The following is an 8,472-nucleotide window of genomic DNA, read 5'->3' as shown; positions in this document are numbered from 1 at the left end:
TAAGCAATATTTACAATATTCAATTAAATATTTATCTCTGAGTGTTGGTCTGCTGTATTTTCAGCAGCTGTATAATCCTCGGGAAATAATCGGTGTCTCTTATATGTTATTCGATGAAATTTTCAGCATAATTTGGCATTTACATGCTTAACATGTGTAGCGTTAAAATAATTGTTATGCAACAAAGGCAGAATCTTATCTGTCATCAAAAGCAGATTGAGTACTATCTTTAAATCTATGACAGTTAAAAACAATTATTTTGATATCAATTGTGCACATATTACACAGTAGGTAGGAAAAAAGTTGCGTATAGCTCTTTCTGTCTTTGATGTAACACTGGTTTTTTGTAATAAATCAGCAATAGTTTTGTGTTACAGGCGAATAGCTCATTCCATGCAAGAAAAACTCACAAATTTGCAATTAGATTGCACGGGTATGCATTCATTGTTTCATCGCCGATAAAGTCTTATCAATTTTATCCTTTTTCTTGCTTTTCATGATTGAATCGAACTGATAGAGACAAAAGTTTCATGGATAAATTTCTGCCAAGAATATCAATCATTAGATGACACTGATTTTTAGAGAGATAAAATTTAAGAGGAAAAGTAAAAGTAATTTTATTCTCAATCATTTCCATAGGCGTGTTTTAAAGAATAAAATTAATATTTTTTCAAAACTTTTCATTCGATTTCGTCATAAAATGGTGTTAAATTTTTTGCACTCCTCATAAATAAGCCATAACAGAGCAACTTAATATTATTAAGAAATATATTTTAATTAATCAGTTTTTACTTAAAAAGTTATCAAATATTTACAATTTTTCAATATTGCTTCATTTAAGTGACATTTCTTATAAGATATAGGCGACGTCTGTTCCCAATTATATGAAGTCAGTTGATAAACCATCCAATGAATTATGGCACATCAACAATATCTGCATCAAACTTCAGATGGCATCATCTCTGGAAAAAACGGAATTAAATTTTGTAGAAAGGTGTAAGGAGAAATGCACTCAATAATGAAAACGATTATCCCGTTCGCATTCGTGGAGTTTCCGTTAGAATAGCATTTTGAAATGGCAAAACCTTCTTTTTTCTAACGGAACAACTAGTAGTTCTCAGATTACAAAACAAAAAATTATGGATTCGTAATGCTGTTTATCACGTGAAAAACAGTGATACCAAGCAAAGATATTGGAAAAGATTATTTAATTAATGTTCATATTATCATAGATTCATGTCTACCGAAGCAATTAATCTAAGGAACAGCGAAAAGGTGGTAGAAAACACAGGGAATTGCATGCTGCATTTTGCTCTTTTTGTATCTGTCTAGCGCTTGCCACTATTTAGACCAAAAATGTCATTTCATTATCAAATCAACTCAAATCTAAATATTATTGTTCATTCGATTTAGTTTTTGTTTAATTATATAAATATGAATCAATAAGAAATAAGTAGATATCAAAAATTTTAAAATTCTGTCACCGTATGTATGAGAACACTTTTTTGGCAGCCTAACTTATAACATCTTTTTACCAAATACAATTCCATTTTATGCTCAACAAATGCTCACGGTTTGCTCAACAGATCAACTGTAAACTATGTTCTGAATTCAGATCAAAATACGTGTTCAAAAAAATAGATAAATCTTAAAATGCGTATCTTAGAAATTTGATATAGTTCAAAACGCATATTTAAGAGAATGGACTGAGCACAAAACTGCGTATTTAACAAAATAGACCTATCTCGAAATGCGCTTTTAAGAAAATGAACCTAGCTCAAAATGAAAATGAACCAAGCTCAAAATGCGCGCTTAAAAGATGGACTTAGCTCAAAATGTGCATTTAAGAATATGGACTTAGCTAAGCTCAAAATGAGTATTTCAGAAATGGGTCGAACTAAAAATGTGTATTTGAGATAGTGAACTCATCTCAAAATGCGTATTTTGTTAAATTGTCCCGGCAAAAAATAAAAATGCTATTCTTCAATAGCAAGCACAAATGTAGCAACTACATCAGTATTTTTTGCTTTCTCTTTTATACACTAACCATTACTTCGAGACCGTATGGCTGGGTACATTACAGCTGAGTACTTGTTCTTATTCAGATATCTATAAAATGTTATTTAACACGTTCACTGCATGCAAGTGATCATGCTGTAACTATCACTGAAGAGTGGTAATCGATAAAGGAAAAATCTAAGTAAAATGTTCTTATTTTAGCAACTATTTTAGGTTTTGAAATTCACAATAAGTTTAATCAAGTAAAGAATGTGTTACTGTCGGGAGAAAATATCGTATTTTCTGCAGAAATAGTTGAATGATAATATGCATCTGATCTGTTTTATCGACCCAAACATTATTCTTAAGTTTCCTCTCGCTGCCCTAAATATAAATTAGGATCGATTCTTTTGAAACATTACAATTCGGAACAAAAGATATCTTCAAATTTAAAGTCTTCAAAATAATCTAAAATTTTTTTTTGTATATTTATTATACAAAATTACAGTATTTATCAATATCTTACAGATAGCAGTGTAGTTTATTGACATTTGCTGAAGAAAATAATAAAATAGAAATTCACCAAATTTTGAATGCAGGAAAATGACATATTAGCTTAGAAGTTAAAAAAAAACAATTATTTTAAGCTAATAGTAAGTAACTCAACTTAAGCCTTTGAGTTAGGTGGACCATAAATTGCTTAAATTAATTCTTTTATCCACTGTAGAAAGAATCAAAAATGTTTTTGTTGCTGATATGTACAGAATAAAATTATGTATAATAATCAATCATTGAATTAAAAAAAAAAACTTTGATTACATTCAAGCATATTACAATCTTAGATAAACTTGGTATTAGGTTAATATTTGCTCTCTCTCTCTCTCTTTGCATTCAACTGTTTAAAAAATTTCTAGTAACTGTTTCAATGTCCTGGCATTAATAAGCCAAGATAATGGAAATTTGCCATTTTATAGCATTTAACTTTACTTTAATTTAACATTTCGTCCTAAGATGTTTACATTCCGCTGAAAACAACAGGATTTCTTGAAATAACTCAGAAAAATCTATGTAGTTCATGTTATAATGATTTCAAGAAGACAGAAAAATGATGACATAAAGACCTACTCACCTTGAAAAAATTTTTAAAATAGGTTTTGAACCAGAAAGTTGGTACTTTATTCATGCAATGAGGCATGTTCAGATAGGATGGTATTCTAATCAATCTATTAACATAAGATACTGATTGCTGGTGCTATCTATTTTGGTTATAAATGGCTAAATAACAGTAGCCAGGAAAATGACAGATTTTCTTGTGACAAACAAATTTTTGACGGAAAAAATTATTTTTTGCAAAGTTTTTTGTAAATAATATCCTCCGCATATATTCTAGAAATGCTTACATAGGATAAGATAAAAAAAATTAGATATTGAGAAATTTATGGGATGTTCTGAAGCTAGTTATTATTGGAAATATTGTTTAGGACATATCAGGAAAATGACATTTTGAAATTCAATTAAATTTTTTAAACATACAAAACAGCCAATGCTAGTACAAGGTCATTTTAAAATACTAACAGCAATGCTATTTATTAAAATTTTTGAAAAAAGTTCTTTTAATAGTACAGTATTAGATCTTGCAGCAAGAGACTGTGAATTGTCACATTTCGTGAGAATCACCCATATATTCAATAACTCGATTTAAATCATGATTAAAATTGTAATTTAAAGCAAATCAATTTGTTTAAAAAAATCGTTGATTGAAATCACTTTTTTTAATAGAAGAAAATCATAGATTGAAATTAAACATATTTTTATAAAGTACAATTTATAACTGGTTATTATAGCTGTCATTATGTCCTCTAATTGATTTTGAAGTTTTCTCTTATAAAAGTAATTAATGTACGTTATTTATTATTTGATGTTTAAAATATATTAATAAATAAAATAAACTGAACAGGAAGAAAAACATTTGAAAAACATGAGTATTTCAATAAACTATGCAGCTAATAGAAAGTTATAATTTAGAAGTATCACTTATTATGTCCATTATGTATTTAAATAATGAAGAATATAATGGTTGCTTCAGGACTATTGACTTATTGACTTTTAAAGCTTTTCTAAAAAGACAAATTTTGGGAGTTGTAGTAAGTAATTTATGCAAATGGATAACACCAATCAGTTTATCCTTTTTTTTTTAAAAAAAAGAAAGAATAAAGAAAGATACTCATAGAAATAGTTTGAAGAATGAAACCAAATACTACCTCCACTTTTTTAAATGCGCATTTTGGCTATGTCCAGAATAAAAATCTCACATAAGATGTTAAAATGAATATTCTTTAAAAATGAAAGTTTCCTGTATCACGTGAAAAGTGTTTTTTAACAGTTAACTCTACAACGATTACCTATTTAAATGTTTATTCGCAACTTAATTTCTTAATTAATTTTCATTTAAATTTTAATTTCTTCTTCTTTTTTATTATTAATTAATTTTTTTTAATTCCTATTAATGGTTTTGTTACTTAAATTTTCCAGATGGCAGCACTGAAATATAATTTGCTTCATATTTTTTCTTCCAAATATACTTTTAAGCTATTTTGAACGATTTAAGCTATAAGCATTGTTTTTTTATTGTTTTCTTCTTAGTGAATTTTTTTTTAACTGTTCGATTAGTATATCTATCTTATGGCATTTTTTCAAGTCGGTAAGTTTGTTTTCTGCTTTCTTTTTCAGCGATATAGATGCATTATAAAGTGTAATTTTCATCATAGGATATTTATTCCTTATTTAGAAATATCACAATTACCATGGTAAAGGAAGGCGTCCTGAAGAAAACCTTTACGTTAGCCCATCAAAAACAATTTTTATTTTATTTTATAATTCTTCTTTGTGTTTATATATATATATATATAGACACAAATAATAAAATAAAATAAAATAATATAAAGAGAAAACTATAAATGGGAAAATCCAATAGTCTTCTTCAAGGCATATCTATTGGAATAATTTAATGCGATAAAGCGGCTTCCACAAATATTTGAAACATTTATTCTTTTGATTTACTTTGCTATCTTCGATTGCTATCGATTTCATGGCTTTTTATCAGAAAAATTTACTCAGACGGGCACATTTTTTTTCTCCGCCTACTTTATCACTACAAAAATCAAATTAAATTAGAAAAAAAGGTTCTTTATTTTCTGTTTACATTTAATACAAAAAAAGTAGTTATGTTTAAAATAAAATTATTTATCTATATAAAATCAACAGATTTATGAAATATATCATTATATGCTTACAAAGAAGCATATCATACCCTAAGGAATATTTTATAATAATTTTTAACGATATTCAATAACTTTTACAACTATAACTAATACAAAAATAATTCATTTCCTACATCTGGTCATTATATGTTCAATAGTTTAGGCCTGATTTTTTACCTACTTTTGAGTCGGTAAAAGTTATGTAAATAGTAAAAGTAAGAAATATTAGTTTAATGCTTACATAAATATGTTTACTTTTAATTCAGCGATTACTTGACCGAACTGAGACGGTGACAAAAAATTTAGATCATTTGAACTGTTACTACAGTTTCAGTTATTCATATATAAGTAATTTAACTAACAAATTTATTGAGGAAAGATTGATAAATAATCGGTTCCATAATACGATCGACTGAATCATGCTCGCAAAACGATAAACAGCCTATTTGTAATGCCTTCCTTTCAGCCAAGACTTCGCTAACAACCTGTTTAACTTTACTTTAATCAATAATAAATCAGCTTTTTTGTAAGAGTTAAATATTATGACTAAATATTTACATAAGTATTGTTTTGTATGTCAACATTTATTCAAATATTCCTAATACCATAAAAATGATTGGAAAAAAAAATTAATCGTAAGAAAGGTTTTAAAAATGGAACCACTTTTTAAGCATTATTCCAAATTGTGTGATACCCTGTTCTACGATGGAGGAGTGAAATATATTTTTCAGTTTTATTCCTATTATCTTTGAAGAGTTCTAGCTCGCTGAAAAAAGGTCTCTGTTTCTTCGCATTGATAGTAAGCCACCTTATTGTTTGACGAAAGAGCTAATTATATTTTTTAATGTATCTCTATTAGTTCTAAACTTCTAAAAAACCTCTCAAAAAGCTTTAATTCTTTATTGCTTACCTTAAACAAAGTCTATTCAGATCTTTGATCTTAATCATCGGACATATTTAGAAGCATAGCGCATATTTCATAGTTTCAGAATAAAAAAGAAAGGAAAAGAATAACACAGCAGATTTTAATAGTATGAAAGGGAGATTATTTTTTCTGCTTTGAGTTACAAAAAATAAGTCAACGGATTAACTTCACCTTTTCTACAAAACTGATTACGTCACGCGAATTTGGTTGAATTTCTTACTGATTGTTTTTTGCAGCATTGACTTCTTGGACATAATAGACAAATTTACAATTTGCTCTTAGAAATATCTATACCTAATAAACCACGACGCTTATTTTCTGTTACGATTGATAAGATACGCAATATTTCAGTAAAAAGGAATAAAATTTTAGAAAAATGTGCAGACAAAACGGAGATTTTAAAGGACCAACGCATAAATTAGTTTGTTATCTATTTTTACTCATCGGCATTAAAATAAAATCTAGTTGCCCCCTTCGATTTCTGGTGGCTGCTGTTTTTCATTCTGTAAGGCTACTATCGGGTACAAAAATAATCATTTGTTTAACAACTAAACAAATATCCGGAAGCCTGTATTTTATAATGCTGATGTCAGACATCCTGGTTCAGTTTATATGGTGGTCCTTATATCTACAGCGAAATAAAATTTACGCTTTCATTAAGTCATTGACTAATGTTGAGTTAAAGAAGATGGAGAGGCGTTCCATAGGGTGGACGATTACTGCGAGCATATTTTTGTGCCCCGCTTTTGCTCATGTCTTACAAGATTTGGTGAAATACACTTTTTATAAGAATTTCGACGATTCCTCGTGCGAAACACTTTCTGTTCTGTCTGGTGTTCCACACGGTTGGATAATAAATTTCGTGGCATCTGCTGCGACGAGTTACACTGCTTACTTTTTGTTCTTCGTGACAGCTGCCCTGTACTGCCTCTGCTGCCTTTCGATTGTTGAACGTTGGAAAATGTCGAGGGCTGACCAGTCATGGCTGCAATGTGAACAGCAAATTCAAGCCGTACAAATCCTCGAGCGCCTCATGTCCTTTCCCATTCTAGTCATTTTCTGCAAAATCACCATCGATGTTTTCACCACCGTTCTGCTCGTCACTCGTTCTGCAAAACATGATGACCTCAATATGGTTTTCATAATCGTATGCTTGCAACTATCCGTCTGGTTTCTTTGTATCGTTTTTAGTGTTGATTGTCTTCAAAAAAGCTGCATGCGAAACGTGGAAACGGCTCTTCGCTACAGGAAGCAATTAACGATTCGTGGACGCGAGCTGGACTTTTTGGATTATATGGAAATGGAGAAAAACAGTCGTTTGACAGGTTGGAACATGTTTGATATTCAGCGGCATTTGTTAATGACTGCAACAGCTACGCTTATAACATACAGTGTCATTCTGATGCAACTGAATGAAAAATAAAAACTCTTGATGGAGAATAAAATGAACTCGGGATTTTGAAAGTTATAACTCACGATGCTATTTTGCTGGAAGATAATTTCTTATCTAGTACACTCTACGTTTTATAACACTTAATATTATAGACTATTTAAGGTATATTTAATTGATACTAATCATTTCGCAGCTTATTATGCAATTTTTGTTCCTGTTTTGTACTTGATCCTCCGTATGTATATTCAATCCTCTGCACAGATTGATATTTCTAAATAAAGTCAGATGTAAGAAAACTCTTCTTCTTTTTCTTTTTGCCTCTGAAACAATAAATGCTTTTTTCCTCCATGAATATTTTTCTATTGCTCTTTCAATTTTAAACCAATTAAAGCTATACAAGATAAGTTTTCAAAAAGCTTGTAAGAGGTATACTTTAGATAACAATGATTTATCTTCATGACTTTGATATATATATATATANGCTCTTTCTCATACTTTAATACTTACATCCTGTCTTTTAATCTATTTTTGGCTTCAAGTTATGCACGTTAATTAACATTTTATAATTTTCCCTTTACGAACCGCGAGAAAGATTTTTTATACACTTCCTATTAGTATTTATTTTACAATGTTAACCAATTTATACACGAATGTAGACAAGTACAAACCGGTTTCAGTCGCGTAAAAATAATAAAGCTGTATAATATGACCTGATAATTAAGATTTTACATAGAATCTTATAGTGCGTCTGACTATAAGATTCTAACATTTCGACCCGGGACTGCAACTATTGAATTTGATCTGTGTCTTAACAAATTTGAGGGAGTATTTGACTAGAAGTAACAATGATTTTATTAATCATGGGAGCTGTTGGTATTTGTGATTAACTTGTTATA

The 8,472-nt window shown here is 29.2% G+C and overlaps 1 long non-coding RNA gene across 1 annotated transcript in view; it reads right to left on the bottom strand.

Moving 5' to 3' along the window:
- Positions 1-754: 754 nt before the first annotated feature.
- LOC139425868 (uncharacterized) overlaps positions 755-8,472 on the bottom strand; it is a 10,177-nt gene continuing 2,459 nt past the window's right edge. Inside the window, exon 2 of the long non-coding RNA XR_011636933.1 lies at positions 755-962. This is a non-coding gene — a long non-coding RNA (uncharacterized lncRNA). The remainder of the gene's footprint in view (positions 963-8,472) is intronic.

The sequence above is a fragment of the Parasteatoda tepidariorum genome, chromosome 6 (genome assembly GCF_043381705.1).
Source record: "Parasteatoda tepidariorum isolate YZ-2023 chromosome 6, CAS_Ptep_4.0, whole genome shotgun sequence".
NCBI classification, from domain to species: domain Eukaryota; kingdom Metazoa; phylum Arthropoda; class Arachnida; order Araneae; family Theridiidae; genus Parasteatoda; species Parasteatoda tepidariorum.
This window is presented reverse-complemented; position numbering and strand designations above follow the sequence as displayed.